Raw genomic sequence first — 18,217 nt, 5'->3', positions numbered from 1 at the left:
CTCTGGTAAGCCTCTAACCTAAAACTATATGCAAAACAAAGATTAGTCACACGTTTCATATCTCTGACATACAGTACTGTATCTACCATTTCAGTACCTGCCAATGTGTAACCCTGAACTTGAACCAGATTTTATGGCTGAAGTAGCATAGTTTAACCCTTGTGTAGTCTTAACATGCTGTATACTCCCCTTGTCCTAAGGGTAAAAAATGGCCCGCCTTCACTAAACCCCTCAAATAAAGCAGCTTAATTGAATTAAACCCCAAATCTATTTGCATGAAGAAACACCCGTCATTCATCTCAAAACTTTGTGAATATCTGGGTTTTCCCTCTTCACAATGCAGAAAGACTGCATTTAATCAGTGGACACCACTCGTTTTTATTACCTGTCATAATTGTTTTCTTTACTAACGTAGAGGTTTATTATTATTATTATTATTATTATTGCTAAAGGTACTGCATAGGTGTAAACATATTTTTTTTAGCAAGAGATAGCACTTGCATAGCCTAAGGAAGTAGCAGAAATGTGCAGAAAGTAGTTTTGAATGCATTTTATTGAAGGGAAACAATAACAGTCTTGAACTTTTTTGGCAACATAGTGATATATTCTTATATACTGTACAATGAGGAATTCAACGACAAAATACTAGTCTTCTCCCATTTTTTTAACCATTGCCCCCACCCACAAGATGTATAAACAACAACAATAAATAAGAATAAAATAAGATAATAGATACAAAACAAAAACATGAAGAACATAAATCAATCAACTCTAATTAGCACATGTAGGACAGTATGCAAGTGTGTGTGCATGGACTTTGCAGATGTATTTCTTACATGTGCAGCACATAGTATTTGTTTTACAGTCCTTCTTTGGGGGGCAGAATTGGCATCTCCTCCTCTTGCCTGTCCCAGCTGCAGCTTCAGGTGGATCAGGACAAGGTTCAGCCCCCTGAACAGCTTTCACAAGTGCTGCAGAGGCTGCTGTGCGGGGGAGGCGCTCCCTTCTTTGAATGTGTGGGGTTACAAGTGACTTTCCCAGCTGCTCCAGGAACACCCTCCTCTTGTTCCGCTTATCAGTCATCCAGGTAGGGTTGATCTTGTTCCATATCATGAAGGCATTGTACAAGGACACATCAATGATGTTATGGAACATGACCAGGGGCCAACGGGCAGTCATCTTCCTGCAGCTGTAAGTTCCAATCATCTTGTCCAGATTGTCCATGCCTCCTTTGTTGTGATTGTAGTCCAGGATGATGGCTGGCTTCCTGTCCTCACGATCACTGATCATGTGTTCAGGAAGACCACATTCTTGTTCCTCTTCGGGAAGTAAGAAACTAGAGTGGTGGTGGGGGTGAAGGCAAACTTTCATGAGAAGGCCTTTCTACCCCTTGTTGCAAGGAGTGTCGGGGGCTCAGCCTTGTTCTTTCTAAATGTGCCAACTATGGTGATCTTCCTCTTCAGCAGCTACTGGCTGAGTTCATAAGAGGTGAAGAAATTGTCACACTTGACATTGTGCCCCCTCAATCCACCTGTCACATCAAGCACAACCCGCATCCCCTGGTTCTTCTACGGGCCTCCACTGGTCGGCTTCCCTGTGCAGACTTGCATCTTCCAACCGTAGCTGGATTGCGTGTCACAGGCCACCCATATCTTGATGCCATACTTTGCTGGCTTGCTGGGCATATACTACTGGAAAGGACAGCAACCTTTTGACAAAATATATTACTATCAGTAATTAGTATCAGTGTCAGAGAAAACAACTACATAAATCAATGATATTACAGCAATACATAATAAAATGAACAGTGAAAACCACTTCTGAAAATAAAAATGTACCTCTAAATGGAACCAGTTGCTCATCCACTGTTACTTCAGGCCCAGGGTTGTAGAGGTATGGCAGATGCGCCGCTCACTTCTCCCAGACCTCTCTTATGGCTTCCAGTTTGTCTCTCACACGTCTTGCCGGTCTCTCACACGTATCGAGAAAGTGTGAAAGACTTTCAGTGGCATCGTGGCATGGAACATCGCCCTTCCACTCTCTGCATCTCAGAGACTATATGTAGCCTCGCCTCGGGACCTACACACACCCAATAAGATTAGCAGCCCTCTGTAGGCACGCAGGTCAATCTCATCCATCCTTTTCCAATTGTCTCCATATTTACAGAAACCCTCCAAATGTGTCATCTCCAGGATGATTTTTTCGATGGCTGGTGTGATGAACATGTAGAATGTTGAGGCGGTTGTCCTGGGCATGGGCAACTGCATGTCTTGTGGGCCCTGGGGTCATCCTTATGACATTTTGTGCTGCCATTCTGCCCTGCTTGTCATATGGTGACAAGGACCATGTTATTTTGCTGCTTTTTGACAAAAATGTCTCTCTTTCAGCTTGGGGGACTTCTTCATCTGAAGATGATGCATTGTGCTCTGGGATGTATTCTTCCCCATCTTCTTCTTCAGATACCTCCTCCTTTTCTAAATCATTGTTCTCTTGTTCCTCCTGGACATCTGAAAAAATCTGATCTACGACCTGTTGGGCACTGAAACGTGCACTCATGGCTTCAGCAAAGAGAGAACGTGGGGGACACTCATCTGCAGCCCCTTTATAGCCTCTTCCCCATTAGTAAACTGTAACGGCCGTCGTATGGAGTAGACCAAGGCGCAGCGGGTTGAGTGCTCATTTTATCTTCTTTTTAGAACACTTAATTAACAAAACAAGAAAATGTATGAACGAACAGTATTGCAGGCTAACACAGCAGTGCAACAACAACTTCCCACAAGGGACATGTGAAAACAGGGCTACCTAAGTATGACTCCCAATCAGCAACAACGATGTACAGCTGTTCCTGATTGAGAGCCATACCAGGCCAACACAAAGAAATACACAACATAGACAGATCGTAGAAGTACAAAACAGAACATAAGCAAAAACCCCAGAATACTCTAAACAAACACCCCTCTACATAAACACATATCCCAACAAACCCCGAACCACATAAAACAAACACCCCCCTGCCACGTCCTGACCAAACTACAATAACAAATAACGCCTTTACTGGTCAGGACGTGACAGTACCCCCCCAAAGGTGCAGACCCCGGATGCACCTCACAAAAAAATAAACACAAAAATAAACCCCCCAAACTAAAGGGAGGGAAGGGAGGGTGGCTGCCATCACCGACGGTTCCCGTGCTACACCCCCCCTCCCCAAACCTCCTACTGTGGAGGTGGCTCAGGCTTTGGCCTTAGTCCCCCACAAAACCTGTCCACCCCCGCTGAATACCTCGGACTGAAGCGCGTCGCTGTAGACCTCGGGCTGAAGCGCTTCGCTGTAGACCTCGGGCAGAAGGGCGACTCTGGGAGCTCCGGACTGTAGGGCGACTCTGGGAGCTCCGGACTGTAGGGCGACTCTGGCTGCGCCGGTTCCGGACTGTAGGGCGACTCTGGCTGCGCCGGTTCCGGACTGTAGGGCGACTCTGGCTGCGCCGGTTCCGGACTGTAGGGCGACTCTGGCTGCACCGGTTCCGGACTGTAGGCCGTCTCACTCAGTTCCGGACTGTAGGCCGTCTCACTCGGTTCCGGACTGTAGGCCTTCTCACTCGGTTCCGGACTGTAGGCCGTCTCACTCGGTTCCGGACTGTAGGCCGTCTCACTCGGTTCTGGACTGTAGGCCGTCTCACTCGGTTCCGGACTGTGGGCCATCTCTAGACGGGGGACTGTCGCCGGACACTCTGGACGGGGCACCGTTGCCAGACAATCTGGACGGGGCACTGTCGCCAGACAATTTGGACGGGGCACTGTCACCAGACAATCTGGACGGGGCACTGTCGCCGGACGCTCTGGACGGGGCACTGTTGCTGGAAGCTTTGGACGGGGCACTGTTGCCGGAAGCTCTGGACGGGGCACTGTTGCCGGAAGCTCTGGACGAGGCACTATTGCCGGAAGCTCTGGACGGGGTACTGTCGTCAGAAGCTCTGGACGGGGACTAAGCACTGAAAGCCTGATGCGTGGGGCTGGTAGTGGAGGTACCAGACTAGAGACACGCACCCCAAGGCTAGTGCGAGGTGCAGGAACAGGACGAGTTGGACTGGGCTGACGCACTGGAAGCCTGGTGCGTGGGGCTGGTAGTGGAGGTACCAGACTGGATACACACACCCCAAGGCTAGTGCGAGGAGCAGGAACAGGACGAGTTGGACTGGGCTGACGCACTGAAGGCCTGGTGCGTGGGGCTGGCTTTGGATACGCCAGAGTGGATACACGCACCTCAGGGCTAGTGCGAGGAGCAGGAACAGGATACACTGGGCCGTGAAGGCGCACAGGCGGTCTCGAGCACAGTACTGGCACCACCCTTACTGGCTGGATGCGCGCTTCCCCCTGGCAAATGCGGGGCGCTGGCACCGTGCACACCGGCCTGTGAATGCTCGGCCTCGACGCCGTGTGCATCACCCCATAGCATGGGGCCTCACCAGTAACATGCTGCCTCCGGTAAGCACGGGGAGTTGGCTTGGGGCTTAACCCTGGCCCAGCCAAACGACCCGTGTGCCCCCCAAAATTTTTTTATTGGGGCTGCCTCTCAGGCTTAAATGCCAACCGTGTACCAATATAACAGTCCCGGTCCACTCCAGCCTTCCTCCATGGTCCAGCCCCATCCAGAATTTCTTCCCATGTCCATGATTCCCCATAGTCCATATAATTCATCTGCTGCTCCTTACCCCGCTGCTTGGTTCGTTTGAGGTGGGAAGTTCTGTAACGGCCGTCGTATGGAGTAGACCAAGGCGCAGCGGGTTGAGTGCTCATTTTATCTTTTATTTAGAACACTTAATTAACAAAACAAGAAAACATATGAACGAACAGTATTGCAAGCTAACACAGCAGTGCAACAACTTCCCACAAGGGACATGTGAAAACAGGGATACCTAAGTATGACTCCCAATCAGCAACAACGATGTACAGCTGTTCCTGATTGAGAGCCATACCAGGCCAACACAATGAAATACACAACATAGACAGATCATAGAAATACAAAACATAGAACATAAGCAAAAACCCCAGAATACTCTAAACAAACACCCCTCTACATAAACACATATCCCAACAAACCCCAAACCACATAAAACAAACACCCCCCTGCCACGTCCTGACCAAACTACAATACCAAATAACCCCTTTATACTGGTCAGGACGTGACAGTAAACAATGTTTCAAGAAATGTTTATTTTGTCTGAAATTGTTTTTACTTTGTCTGTGAACTTGAGTCATGTGTGGGGTCGTGGAGGGGAGATGCTGCACATGCACAATAACGTTTTTTAGTTTTGTCTGAGTTCAATCAGTAGCACACAATCTCAATTTCTCATTGTGTGTCTTTGTGGTTTTTGTGGTGTGTAAATGATTTTTATAACTGCCGGGTCAAAAATGACACTAAGACAATCTTTGTACTCTTGTGGTGTACAGCTTTCATGGAAATATGAATTAAAGGCGATGTTTCACTTTTTCTGTGTCACTCTAGGAAAAGTCATCAAATTTAAAGTTGAAAAGAATATAATTTCGGGGGTTTTCTCTGCTGATAAACATAGTGGTGGGTAATTTTTTACCCTTAAGACAGCACAAGGGTTAACCTGCCACCTTCTGGTTGCACGGTGTCTGCTTGGTGTCCGTAGGCCGCACTGCCCACTGTTGCTTAATGTAGTGCAAATATTTCCTCTGAGAGGGCTTTCAACTTCACCCATCCCCCCTCCCCCCATCCTCCCAAATGCCCCCCCACCACCCTCTCCCACCCAGCCAGCACATCACTGTCCTAGGCGTACATAAGGTCATCAGGAACTAGGAGTGAGGAGAAACAGGGGCGTAAAAGGTAAAATGGTTTTATGTCGATTTAAGCAAGAGGGTAATAAGAGGAGGGAAAAAAATCAATAGCAGCATAAAATTGATTTAGTGCGTGTCATAAAACATAAGTAAGTGCTCTGAGATGGAGAAAACCCGAGTCTCAATTTAATCTGCACAAAAGCTGCACTGTACAGATGAAGTGATCTGGAGAGAGAGAGAGAGAGAGAGAGAGAGAGAGAGAGAGAGAGAGAGAGAGAGAGAGAGAGAGAGAGAGAGAGAGAGAGAGAGAGAGAGGAGGTGGAAGGGTACAGAGAAGATAGAGAAGGGGAGATACAATAAAATCTGAAGACAGACACTTAATTGTCATATTAAAGACTCTCTCCGGGTACTCAGTGGAGTGGAAGGTTAGATCCCCATTCATCATCAGGCTAACGGCCACAATACAGAATGAAATCACAATTAAAATCTGCTCAATACTGTCCCGGAGATGTTTTGCGAGCATAAATTTTTTCCCATTGATTCTCCACCCCATAAATCAGAAATGTTGCGGGGCATGTAATGGTTTATGGGGAAAGGATTATGGTTTTATGAAGCTAATGCAGCATAACCATCTCATTTACACAGGCCCTCAGCCTCCTTGGCTAGCCTTTACTTCTCACTGGGGAGAGAGTTATTACAGAGTGCCACAGACAAGCAGAAACACTACGTGGCCCAGAGCTACGGCTACTGTACAAAGGCTACATCTAGATTAGTAGGTATTAACGTCAAAATTAACACACCGCTATGACGCACATTTATCAATAATAACATTTTTTATTGATTTAAACTGATTGTGCTCCCAAAATGGAAGTCTATTTTTATGAAAATGTCCCTCCGTACACCATTCGTTTTGGGAAATGATATCCCTTGTAAGAGTCTTTACTAGACGATAGGTCTTAGTTATGAAGTTGTTAAGTGAAATGGATGAATGGTAGAGGGAGAGCTTCAGAGCTGCTTCTCACCATGGAGACAAGGCTATTTCCCCGTGGCTGTAGCCCAGCAGCTCTGGCTGTCATAGCTCATTGTGGTGGTGGAGCGGGGTGGAGAGGGGGACCTAGTGCCAAGCGTCAAATCATCATCACACAAAACACTCCTGACACCAGCTAAAAAGGGAGATGGATCATCTGGTTTTGTGGGGCAGGAGATGTTTGTCCCCTGATAGTAGCTACTCTTATCCACACACTCACACACACACATCCTGCTTGCCTGCCCGACCGACCGACGAAGAGGTCATTCCACTCGTGGGGGTCAACGTCTTAACAAGGCCAGACTAGCCAACACTTCTCTTCGCAAATGTGTGTGTTTGAGTACCGCATGTGCGTCTGTGTGTGGGGGCATGTTTGCTTGTGTGTAGTTTTTATCTGTGCGTGTAACCTGTACTTCTGTACTGTGTGTGTAACCTGTACTTCTGTACTGTGCGTGTAACCTGTACTTCTGTACTGTGCGTGTAACCTGTACTTCTGTACTGGTGGGTTGTTTACTGAGAAAACTGATGCGTGCGCAACTTTGGGGCAAAACAGATGGGGTTGGCTCACAATTAAAGGATTATTGACAACATGTAAACTATATTTAGCCACCTACTCTGTATTGAAAACATACATATATTTGGACAATAAGCACTTGTCTCTCAAATACACAGCTGTTGGTTAGCTAGCTAGCAATTTTTTTCCATATTAGCATAGACATGACATAAGTCAAAACACCTCAAAACAAAACATGGTGTCAAATAGACCTGGTCAGAAAATAGTTGTATTTTATAGTTTATTTTAAAATACCAACTTTTCAAATACTTGTGGTAGTCGATTGTACTGTAGTTCATATGGAGTTCCAACTAAAAGGCAACTATTTTCTTTGATATTCAAATACAGGTCTCAGAAAAATATTTTGAATACCGATCAGAAAATTAAATAATATTTGAAGGTATTTGAATACAGTGCCTTCAGAAAGTATTCACACCCCTTGACATTTTCCACATATGTTGTGTTACAGCCTGAATTTAAAATGGATTCAATTCAGATGGTTTGTCACTGGCCTAGACACAATATCCCATAATGTCAAAGTGGAATTATGTTTTTCAAAACGTTTACAAATTAAGAAAAAATGAAAAGATGACATGTCTGGAGTCAATAAGTATTCAACCCCTTTGTTATGGCAAGCCTAAATACATTCAGAGGTAAAAACAAGTCACATAATAAGTTGCTTAACAAATCACATAATAAGTTTCTTAACAAATCACATAATAAGTTTCTTTACAAGTCACATAATAAGTTGCTTAACAAGTCACATAATAAGTTGCTTAACAAGTCACATAATAAGTTGCTTAACAAGTCACATAATAAGTTGCATGGACTCACTCTGTGTGCAATAACAGTCTTAACATGATTTGTTAATGACTCCCTCATCTCTGTACCCCACACAAACAATTATCTCAGTAGAGCAGTGAATTTCAAACACAGATTCAACCACAAAAACCAGGGAGGTTTTCCAATGCCTCGCAAAAAAGGGTGCCTGTTGCTAAATGGGTAAAAAAACAAAAAACAGACATTGAATATCCCTTTGAGTATGGCGAAGTTATTAATTACACATTGGATGGTGTATCAATACACCCAGTCACTAAAAAAATACAGGCGTCCTTCCTAACTCAGTTGCCAGAGAGGAAGGAGACTGCTCAAGGATTTTACCAGGAGGCCAATGGTGACTTGAAAACAGTTACAGAGTTTAGTGGCTGTGATAGGATACAAATGAAGATGAATCAACAACATTGTAGTTACTCCACAGTACTAACCTAACTGACAGAGTGAAAGGAATGAAGACTGTAGAGAATAAAAGTATTCCAAAACATGCATCCTGATTTCAACAAGGCACTAAAGTAATACTGCAAAAAAATGTGGCAAAGCAATTCACTTTTTGTCCTGAATACAAAGTGATATGTTTGGAGCAAATCCAATACAGCACATTACAGAGTAACACTCTCCAAATGGTAAAAATCTGTATTCAAATAGTTGTAGTCACCTCCAAAGTAACTATTTGTTTCCCCGAAAATGTTTTTACTTTCCACAAAGCATAGTTAAAACTATAGTTATCCCAGGGCTGGTATCTAGAATATTATACAACTAGCTGAAACAAGCCACCTACGATTCCCCACGTCAGCTTCCTTTCATTGTTGCTACACTCTTAGAAATCAAAGGATCCCAAAAGGGTTCTCCTGCTGTCCCCATAGGAGAACCCTTTTTGGTTCCAGGTAGAACCTTTTTGGTTCAAGGTAGAACTCTTTTGAACTATATGGAAAGGGTTTTACATGGAACCAAAAAGGGTTCTTCAAAGGGTTCTCCTATGAGGACAGCCGTATAACCGTTGTATGCTCTAGATGGCACTTTCATTTTCTTTCTAAGAGTGCAGCTATTGGACCATTTTAAGATAATCACACACAGCTCTTAGCCTCAGAGATGTGCGCGCAACTTTGTCGTGGACGTTGTCAACCCACCCATCTATACATTTGCACAATTTCTTTGTTAGCGAGAGAGAGAGAGAGAGAGAGAGAGAGAGAGAGACGTGAATGACAGCTTTACAGTGTGCATAAAACTGTTCCACAGAGAGAAGAACATACTTATATTAGAAGAGCCAGTGTACTCCAACTCATGCCCCATAATGTCATATAGTTATTGGGGTCATTACCACTATGTGCTGAGAGGGTGGGGGGTGGACCTTTGATGAGTTTGCTGCCTGCAAGTAGTAGAGAACAATATTACTCAGACTGCTTTATGCTTTTCAGGTATGGTGTCCAACATCTAATCACATGAATTCTGTACGGTATTCAAATCCTCAATTTCACGAAGTGTCCATGGAGGGCTGTCACTTCAGTGCTTCCCCTGTTCCGAGGCTATATTTTGTACACCCTCAATGTTTTCAATGGCGATGCCATCCCATTTTATTGGGTAGGTAATGTGTTTTATCATGATTTCCACCATATTGCTACTGATATATAGAAGTCAGGTACAGATAGGCCTATCTCAGGGGTAGTGCATTCTTCAGTCTAAGATAAAAATACAAATCATGTGGATATACATGTTAACTTAACATCACAATGAATGAAATGTGATAACATGATAATAAACGCTGTCGATAAGGAGATCAGGGATTTACCGTTCCAGGGGGACAGGCATGATAGAAGGGAAATAAATGCCGTCCTTAGCATGGCTCTGTAATTCAATCTTTGGCTAAGATCTTTACGGTACTGCTGAGGCTTTCACCGTATAAACGCGAGAGCGTGACGCAGACAGCGGCGGCATCGCTCAGATAAATTCCCATGGCAGTCGGCGCAACGGTTCCGTAACCGGTGACAAGGGATGATTTTCTGCCTCTGACAAGCCCTTGTATTGAGTATGATAACAGTTACTTTGTCTTCATCCGGAGAAGGAGCATAATATCAATCCGTTTGATGATCCAGCAAACCAAGTCGAGCACATCTGTATCAATCTTCATATGATGCTGCCTGTTGTCTAACAAAGAGCCTAGAAATGGGATCATTCAATCACTCTGGGCTCGGCCGCCCTGCCTGCCTGCCTGTCCGCCTGCCTGGGCCTTTCTGCCTGCTGCTCAAGTGCCTTTGCTCTCTCGCTGACAGCCTCTCTCTCTTTTTTATTCATTCCTCCATTCTTTTTTTCTGCCTTTTCCCCTTCACTGTCCACTTTGTGAGCAGAGGCCAGAGGCATCTTGCTGATGATCTACACTGCAGTAGTCATTCTGTTTGATCATAACCCAATTTGACATTTTCAACACACTTAAATGGCTGGTTCCAAGTATTAAACGTTTTGTAGTGTAAACATGTTGAAAGTGGGTCTGTTTCAACCTCTCTCTCTTTCTCTCTCTCTCTCGCGCGCTCTCTCTCTCTCTCACTCTCTCTCTCTCTCTCTCTCTCTCGACATAGGCGCATATTACCATCTACAAATGATCATTCCTTCTCTCCTGTAGTAGTCTCTTTCTTTTTACCGATACAGCAGTCTTCCCTCTTTCTCCTCTCCCTCATCACCCACACTATTTCCCTCTCATCTGTATTCCATTAGAAAAACACTGTCAAAGAAGGTGAACCCCAAATGTACAGCTAAGCTGTACTGTAATACCTACAGCAGAATGATTGCATTTCGTTGCTTTCATCGTGGTAATTGAAAGAAAAATGTAGTTACCCGTAGCCTACAATTTCCTCGCCACCACGGAAATCTAATTAACGTAAAAAATTCTGTCTGTTTAAACTAGAGATATCAGATTTTGTTGCATGGGCTCAATCCACCACATCCGCCGATATCACCCTTCCGCATCTGTGGTGAAATGTGGGAGAGCTAGAGTGATGTTTGGCAGACCATGACACATCCCGAAAATGTGTCTTCTCACAAAAACGTCTGTAGTCTCCAAACGGGTTGGCCTGCCACTCTACTGAAAGATGACACTCACAAACACAACATCATTCTCCATTTTGCTCTAGAGGACAACCACAAGCCTCATCGAAAGGTCCCCATCTTTCTTATATCTCTCAGGTATAGGACAGACACTTCAGAGCAAACTCCGTTATTCAATGAGTTTCTATTGGCTAATAGCAGCAATGCCAAATTCAATGTTTCATTCAATAATTTTGAAAAAAATAGGATACCTTAAGGGGTCTTGAAATTCAAAATCAAATAACGAAATGATCATGGACATTAATATGGAGTTGGTCCCCTCCTTTGCTGCTATAACAGCCTCCACTCTCCTGGGAAGGCTTTGGAACATTGCTTCGGGGACTTGCTTCCATTCAGCCACAAGAGCATTAGTGAGGTCAGGCGCTGATGTTGGGCGATTAAAAACAGCCCCAGACCATTATTCCTCCTCCACCAAACTTTATAGTTAGCACCATGCATTGGGGCAGGTAGGATTCTCCTGGCATCCGCCAAACCCAGATTCATCCTTCGCTGCCAGATGGTGAAGCTTGATTTGTCACTCCAGAGAACGCGTTTCCACTGCTCCAGAGTCCAATGGCGTTGAGTTTTACTCCACTCCAGCTGACGCTTGGCATTGCGCATGGTGATCTTAGGCTTGTGTGCGGCTGCTCGGCCATGGAAACCCATTTCATGAAGCTCCCGACAAACAGTTATTGTGCTGACTTTGCTTCCTGAGGCAGTTTGGAACTCGGTAGTAAGTGACAATTTTTACGCGCTACACACTTCAGCACATGGCGGTCACGTTCTGTGAGCTTGTGTGGCCTACCACTTCGCAGCTGAGCCATTGTTGCTCCGAGATGTTTCTACTTCACAATAACAGCACTTACAGTTGATCGGGGCAGCTCTAGCAGGGTAGAAATTTGACAAACTAACTTGTTGGAAAGCTGGCATCCTATGACGGTGCCACATTGAAAGTCACTGAGCTCTTCAGTAAGGCAATTATATTGCCAATGTTTGTCTATGGAGATTGCATGGCGTTGTGCTGAATTTTATATACCTATCAGGGTGTGGCTGAAATAGCCGAATCCACTAATAAGAAAGGGTGTCCACATACTTTTGTATATATGGTGTATATCAATAGCAATTTACTTAATTTAATAGAGCACTTCATGTCCAATTTTCCTAAAATTATTCTTGAGTGAGTCTACTTTCTTCTAGTAGGTTCTGCTGGCTCTGGTGTGATGTGCAGAGGGCTAGTATGAGCCTGGGCTATCCTTGTGAAATATAGCTAAATCAATAGGAGATCAGCAATCAACTATTACATGTCAGTTTTGATATATCCTATCATAGCTGTAGGTTGTTTGGCCATGTCTAATGATCTGTGAAGATGGGCTTTTCATAATCTTTACTGTTTTTTTCTCTTTTTCACCCCCATCAAATTTTTTGGGGTGTGGAGTTTTGTGATATAAAACCTCTGAATGAACAGAGAGGGAGGGAATGAGAGGGGATAAAGAAAACGATGAAATGTAACCCCTTTAAACTGTATCATTTCCAGAGCATACCTCAGGGCGGTGAGCGTTTAACAGTGGGACGCGGGAAGCAGAGATCACTGGACTGGTAATTGTTTCCTCTAAACCTGCTGAGCTCTGAGAAAGAAAACAAAATGCAGTTTTTCATCAGACGGCGGAGAAAGTGAGGAGGAAAGGACAACGCAAGAGAAAGCAACAATGCTTCTGCCTATCCATGTCTGTTACATGTCTGTCTGTTACCATATCCAACTATATCCAAGTTACCACTGCTCAACACTGCTTACCTTAACAAGTTGCTGTGCTAGATTATTTATCCAGAGGTAAAATCGATTTTTTTGTATTTCAAGTGTTGACTTTATACCGTTGTTATGTTATGTGCAATCTTAATCAGCTAGCTTGGTCATTCTATTATTCAGGTTCAACAAAAGTATTTGGATTCAATGGAATAGTTTCCAATTCCAGCATATATACTTGTTTTTCTCCTCCGATAAGGCCCCATTCAAACAAGGTGTTTGGAAGTAACCCCTTTTCAGTTATAGATATAAGTAGATGCTGCATTGTGATGTTTTGAAAAGCACCTTGGCGCTAACTTGGTTTGACGTTCTCCCATTTCGTCAAAGCCGAAGCAATAGGCCTGATACCTCATTTAGTGGTAAAGCGATGTGCTTCTCCACAGCCACAAAAATGCATCAGAAAGGCAAAGTACGCTCCACTTTGACCAATTTGTCTCCATCAATCAATTCATATAAACAATGAATGGTTTAGCTAAAATAGTGTGAAGAATCTTGTGGGGATTTTTTTCTCCCCCACTTTCTTTTCATTATATTCCCAAGTATGTGTGGGGTTTGGGCTCCACCACAAGTGCGTTGCATTTGGCTTTGAAAGTCTGAGACTTAGCGCTGTGGTATTGGCTCATTTTTCATATCCATTGTTAGCTTGTCAGGATGTCATAGCTATTCCGCCGAGCTGTTAGATCAGTCCAAATGTATAAATCATCCAGGATCTGAGACACTCATTTCATTTGGAAGGTTCTGGTGCGGCAGCACGCTTATTAATTGAAAAATCCCTTGCCCGGCTTTTTATTTTATTTTTATTAACATGGATATTCAGTAGCCTGTTGACTCCCCACCAGGCACTTTGTCATTTATCATCATATGCTATATTTGTCAATCTGTTGAATTCTTGGAGTCAAAAGTCCTCATGAAAATCACTTTCCGTATAAAGAATGGGAGGGAATATGGAGCTCAATGGCCAAAGCTCCCTCTCTCCCTCCCGTTCTTCCATGCCGCGGTGGTTCCAACCCTGGGAGCCTGTGTTATTGTTTTCCATCTGTGAAATAAAGTAACAGTTACTTAATGTACCAAAAACAATTTGTCCAGTGTTTCTTTTTCCCCATTGAAGGCATGCATGGCTCGCTGAGGGCTCCCCTTATCTCAGCGAGGCTAATCCATTTTCACACTGCGCTCTGGCGCTCTCATTTTACAGCTGACGAGCTCACAGGCTCCATGCTGGGCCCTGAAATGGGACCCCAGTCACTGCGGCCCCTTGGAGTTTGCGTAGGTAAGTGTGCAGAACAAATGCTGAAAAGTCTTTAAAAAGTTAAAGGGGCTAGTTTTGGCTCTCTTTTTTTTCTCCCGTCCCACCTGATCACCTACACTATACACTCAGCCAGCGTTTGTGCAAAGCTGTCAGTGGTACATGAGGTTGTGATCGTGAAAACGTGGATACTTTGTTGGGATGAAAGAGTTAGAACAGGAGTGTTTCACTCATATACTGTGAGTATGTGTGTGTTTGTGAGTTTGTGTTTTCTATGTGAACTGTGTTAGTGAGTGTGTTTGAGTGTTATGTGAACTCCCTCTGTGCTGGTCAAGAGAGGTGGGGAGTAGTGAGGAGTCAGGCCAGAGCTGGGTGAATTCCGCTCCTAACACCCTGAAAAAAATCCAATTTGAACCCTCTCCAGCGGGACACACGGGCAAGATCAAAACAGTCACAATGACTGTGTGTCAAAACACAAAAGAAAGAGAGGAAAACGACAGGACATTTTAGAGGAATATTATGCAGTGCACTGACCTGTGCGGACAGATGGACTGACCTTCACAACCTTTTACACGCCATGACTTAGTCATTCAAAGGTTAAAACCAAAAGCCCAAATGTAATGTGGAACCAATTCCAGTTTTACATAGGTAAAATTTGTATCCCATAACCTTGAGAGTTCACTGAGTGTTTCAGTTTAAATAGGATATGGTTAGGCACACATTCAATGATCAGAAGAGAGTGAAAAATTACTATTTAAGTCACTTCTTCACTGAAATACCAATTATTTAAACTATTACTGTATTCATAAAGACGCAAATGTGACTGACTCTTACAAACAGAATCAAAATTGAGATTGAATTATGCACTTTTTAGCTAAATCGTCTTTCCATTACTTACTAGCGTTAGTTAGCACAAAATAAGTCATGGAAAGATGATGTAGCTAAATTGTTCTCCAAGTGCACAAGTGATTGGTTTCATATTCATATAAAACAAAGGGAAATGAAAGATTGCATGTAAAAGTATCCATTTATGCCAAAAACTTTCCAACAACTTCTGACCTCTTATGTGAGAGCCGTTCACAAATTGAAAGTGATTGAATGTTGAACATGACAAATCAAAGATCGGAAATGGTTATCAGTTACACCCTTTCCTAATAACACAGTATATAATAGATCAAGGAAGACCGGTAGAGAGAGAAGTCACCACATGCCCGTGGTCTCATGCTCTAATGTACTGGGGCAATAGCAGGCTTTTTCTCAGCCACGACTTGCTTCCTTCTTCACAGACTCACTGAAGAGGAGGTAACCTAAATAGGAGGAAGCAACTCTTTTCGTTATCTGTATGCCCATTGAAATCCTGATGCGTTTTTTTGCCCACCAGACTGTGGTGCCCATTCTGCTCAATACGTTGGCAAGTCACTGCGTTGATAATGATATTGTGGTCCCAGTGCTTCCAAATGAATTAGTATCTAATGAGAGGCCTTCTGTTGATCCAGTACCACGGGCACTGGGCTACCAGGTAGGTACAGGGCCCATCATGTTCGCCTCTGCTAGGAACAGTCAAGCAGGACTAAATGGGATCACACCGGTTCAAAGGTATACAAGGTAAAAGCCAAGTTAGACGGGAAAAGTATAATTCCCTTCTCAACTGTGGATTAATTTGGCATAATGATAATGGATTTGCAGCTCATTTATTGAAATAGGTTCATAAGAGAGTGGTCATTCAACTCTTTGGCAAAAAAATGAATTGCATATCAAAAATGCTTACTGCATACTTTATGGAAGTGCTGGCTTTTATATTACCCAGTTCCTGCTCTCTGCCTTCCCTCCCTGGATGCAATGTTGAACATGAGCTTATTGCCCACACCATAGGGCACATTTAGATACGGGGGTAGGGACAATGATTTGCAACATTTTTTGCATTTTCACAATGATATTGGTTATTCAAAAAGTTTAGGCAGGACATGACCTGACATACAAGTTCTGTTTCTTTAGAAAGAATCATGGTTACTTTGTCATCTCTCTCTTTTTCAATGATAGAGGTCACGACAAAGATACTCTCACTCAAGCTACACCGCACAAGATTTGACCCTTTCTTCCTCACACGCTTATACTTTTAAGATCCACAACATCCTATCATTACATTCACTGTTATGTCCTTCAAGAATGGTTGGTTTACTCCCGAGTCGTGCTTTCCCAATCCCATGGTGTCAAGTCATTTAAGGCATCTGCGTCCTCTCTGGCCCAGCCTCGGCAGTCCCATCAGCCCCCTGTGGAGGCTCGTATCAGCGCATGCCCACACGGGCCACACACGGACGGCACACGAACGGCCCAGCCAGGAGGGCAGCTGGCCCGAGAGCTCCCAGGGTCCAGAGCAGCTGGAGATCTGTAAGTGAGCAGGCAAACACAGGAATATAACTTCAACCTCCATTTCAAAAAGATAACCTCCACAAATCTGTATTTGTCATGGCTTAGTCAAAAAAAATGTACTCGCCATAAACTAATTACAGTATGTTTTACAAAAAAAGTCTTACAAAGTTTGTTGTAGGAAACTAGTTAAAAATGAAAGGTTTGTCTTGGAATTATGCTGCTGCATGTAATATGCCATATTCATATATTTCACAGCCATTTGCAGATTTCTGTAAAGCAAATGAACCTTCCTTTAAGCCAATCGCAGCCCTCCAATGAATAGTAACAGTCAGGGAATCCAACACTTCGGACAAGCTCATGTTTAAATCGCATGAAAGCCAGTGAAGGATATGGCAAAAACTGTGAGTGGCTAAATGATTGAAAAGTGCACCAGGTGTACTTGCTACTGTTATTCCTGAAATGCCGAGTATCTTGATGGAGTATTTTTCATTTGAGAAATGACGCTTTTGTTACATTGTTTGTTAGCTCAGCTGGTTAGCTAGCTCTCAGTCTCATTGACCAAATAGAATGATTGGTCACATACATGTGTTCAGCAGATGTTATTGCGGGTGTAGCGAAATGCTACACACATTGCTAATGCTAGCTACCTAGCCACTTAATATAACTTGTTTTCTCAAAATGTGTGTTGGCTAGCTAAGTTAGCAATGTTATGAGAACAACTCCCATCTGCTGTCGACATCAGGATACTATTTGAGAGCACTAATTAGCTCCAAAAGAGGTTATAGCTTTGACTGTATGCTGACAGTGAATTCAGAGTCTAGCTACACGAAAAACATAATTTTATCAGGTTACCGGTGAAGCAATTGTAATGACAGTCCACCACAACATACCCGAGTTTTCTGTGTTTCATTTCATTGTGTTTTAGAAACACAGTTTGAGATCGCTGTGAGGGGATTTGGGGAATTGGGCTTCCCGGGAAATTGGGGAATTGGGCTTCCCGGGAAAATGTTGTCCGAGGTTGCAACAGTAACCAAGGGGACGTGGCTTAGCGAAGGGTCAATTTTTGGACATCCCCCTTTTTTCTTCTCTTTTCCAATCATGTAGAATATGCAAAAGAGAAGTGGCATCGTCATCTAGTGCATCAGCAATTGTGCACAAGTGAAAGACCAGTTGGGCTGATGTGATTCACAGTTAAAACTGATATAAAGTCATTGAGTTAACCCCCCTAAACAAAACAACTGTAATGGATAGCATGAAAAATCTCCTGGCCCCCCTTTTCGACCCCTCCTTCCCCTCAACATTTAGTCTGACCACCCTAAAGCTAATGCAGTTGACTCAGGAGTTGCTAGCAGGGTCATCCGTAGTTCAGCAGGAGGTTAAAGATAAAAACACTTCTATTCCTTTTGTGTTCACCACCTCCTCTCCTGGGGATAAAAACGATAGAAACAAGAAAAAAAGAGAGAGATAACCAGACAAATATCTGAGTTCATAGACATTTTAGGAGCTTGGGTA

The 18,217-nt window shown here is 43.7% G+C and overlaps 1 long non-coding RNA gene across 1 annotated transcript in view; it reads left to right on the top strand.

Moving 5' to 3' along the window:
* LOC115177322 (uncharacterized) overlaps positions 1 to 12,934 on the top strand; it is a 74,334-nt gene extending 61,400 nt beyond the window's left edge. The window contains exon 2 of the long non-coding RNA XR_003872387.1: positions 12,826 to 12,934. This is a non-coding gene — a long non-coding RNA (uncharacterized LOC115177322). The remainder of the gene's footprint in view (positions 1 to 12,825) is intronic.
* Positions 12,935 to 18,217: the final 5,283 nt, after the last annotated feature.

Source organism: Salmo trutta, chromosome 37, assembly GCF_901001165.1.
Source record: "Salmo trutta chromosome 37, fSalTru1.1, whole genome shotgun sequence".
NCBI lineage: Eukaryota > Metazoa > Chordata > Actinopteri > Salmoniformes > Salmonidae > Salmo > Salmo trutta.
This window is presented reverse-complemented; position numbering and strand designations above follow the sequence as displayed.